Raw genomic sequence first — 2,742 nt, 5'->3', positions numbered from 1 at the left:
CCATTAAGAGTCTGTCATGAACAGTTGACAGCTGTGAGATGATGATTTGAGTTCTGAGTTCAATTTCAAAGATCTTTTACTTGATAATTTTCCTGTGAGACCACAAGAGTCAAAAATGCACCCAGGAAATTATGGCAGCAGTCACGTTCATATATTTTGTTAAATCATGAAAAAATGTCTTCAGTTATGAGCACATCTAATTTACTCACAGCTGCCACTTCAAATGCAGGCTCCATTCATTGTTAAGTGTTGGTTTGTTGATTGCTAGTTCTGTACCTTTGAAGGATGCATATATTCCCTACCTGTTCTATTTCACACAACCGAACATGTTCTAAACTTTCATTCCCCAAAACTAAAGTAGTGAGATACTTCTAGACACATTTTACGCTTTCTGGCTCAGCTCAGCATAGTTCCGGATTTTTATTTTTATTTTCCATACTTACGTATAAGTACATTTCCTTGTAGAGTATGGGTGGCTGAATGGATATTCTTATAGATATGAGAGGACTGACAGATATGAATGAGAGAGTTTGGCTATGTTGGAAATCTTATTCATCGATTGATGGATATTTGTGATTGCACATATTTTATAAAGCCTCATTTAAATCAAAATACTGAATTCAATGTTTATCAGCTCTCTGCTTGTATTAATTTAAAAAAAATAATATTTACATTTGATATAGCATCTTTCATGTCAGGAGGACATCCCAAACCACTTCACAGGATACACTGTGTGTTCACAGGATATACTGTGCAGTCACTGTGTGTTCTGTAGATGAACACGTAGGCCAATTTGTGCACAACAATATACACAAACAGCCATGAAGTGAATGACCCATTTGTATTTATTGACCAGGACACTGAGAGAAGTTCCCTTCTCTTGCCATTAGTATTAGGACCATGGTGCTAAGTATCAGTTAAGTTTGTTGGGAATGCAATGAATCAACTGGTACATTGATATGTTGAAATCTTTCCTTTTGAAGTTTCAGCAAATCCATCCAGGATTTGAATGCAATCCCTATCTCTCTGGATGGCTCTATGTTGTATTCCTGCATAGGATAAAACACAAATCTTTCATTTCCCCACCTCTCCTCTCTGCCTCTCACCCTTTCTTTGCATTGGGAACTTTCTTATTTTGTTCCATTTTATTAACAATCATTGTTTCTCTGAATGTTCCTCTCTTGTTCTCCTACCTTCCAAATACCTCCTCTCTGCATCCTCATGAAAAACTTCTGGATTGCATATCCCTCCAGTTCTTGTCCCACTCTACCTATGTCATCTTCTCCAGTCTTACTTTCCAGCTTTATTATTTACCATTTTGACCTGGCTTATTGGTCACTCCACCGTCAGTGGCTGAGCTTTTATCCACCACACTCTTGTCCTCTGAAATTTTCTTTTGAAGCTGCCCTGCATTACTGGCGCTCTCCCTGCTTTCAAGAACATCTTTGAAAGGCTCTGAATAAACACATTGCTATTGACTTTGATACTCATTATATTGTCTCTCATCCATCTAATTCATTCTCAGGATCTCAAGTCTGTGAATCTTCTTATCTCCATCGGTCTTCTCTACCTCCTACACTCTACAGTTTTAGTTTTTGTTTGAACAAAACAAGCTCGACCACAGACATCTCAATTTGATCCTATTTATTTCCTCCTGTTTGCCACCTCAATGCCATCAGTCCTAGTCAGTCATTGAGGTCTCTCAATCCATTTTATATCTTTCTCAGATGAAGAATTATTTCTGAACAAATGGCAGTTAAATATGTTGCTAAAAACACTTCCTGTATTTGGCAAGCCTTCAACCTTTACTCTGAATGCTGTGCACATGACTCAAAAACACCACTTCCTTCAACAATGACTGAAATTTCCACAGTTGCTGGCCAAGTAATGGGTTGAGCTCACCTCTATGCAACTAAAGCATTCCAAATGGTGGAAACAGGGTGTACTCATTGACTAGCAGCGGTGGACTGTACGTACGTTATGACGTTAAAGAAGTATTTCTATTTTTCAGTAGTAGTTGAAAATACACCGTTTTAAAACATATGAGAACAATAATGATCTACATTCTCATTTCAGCAGGTGGTAACAGATTTACAAACAGTAGCAGATGACTTAATAATACTTTGATAACTTTCCTTTTTCCACTGAACAAAACTTATAGACTATAGAGGATGCTGAGCATCAAACTTTCTGTCTGTTGATACTCCTGTGAAAGTACTGATGAAGAAGAGTTCAAAAGTTCACACAAACAGTGGGATTGAAAAAGTGGAATCTGCGATGCAACCAATCTCCTCACTCCCAAAACATTGCTGGAACACACATGCAGACTGGAGTCATGGCTTCCATTTGTTTTCCTCTTTTGCTTATTGTGCATCACTTCAAGGAAGAGAGACGAGATGTTTGTTTGAATGCATTTCCATTTCTGAGCTAGGATTGCGCTATGTTGAAAGGATCACATTAATCCTGGCCTGACTCTTAATGCAGGATGGATGTGGTCGCTCTACAATCTCCCTTCATATTGACTGAAGCCATTCTGCCGTAGAACTAGTATTTCAATGTCTCATGCATTTCTTGGGTGCTCAGTAGAATGATGTATCATTCAGTACTGATACTCTTTACTGATCCTGAATTTTCATTGATCTATTCTCCCTCTTTCGCATTCCTTCCTTCCTTCAGCTTTTACGTTCCCAGCGCAAGTAAACTCCGAAGAGGGAATTGAAAACAAGATAATTGATCAATCCA

Source organism: Callorhinchus milii, unplaced genomic scaffold (assembly GCF_018977255.1).
Source record: "Callorhinchus milii isolate IMCB2004 unplaced genomic scaffold, IMCB_Cmil_1.0 Scaffold4, whole genome shotgun sequence".
NCBI lineage: Eukaryota > Metazoa > Chordata > Chondrichthyes > Chimaeriformes > Callorhinchidae > Callorhinchus > Callorhinchus milii.
Note: the sequence above shows the minus strand (reverse complement) of the source record.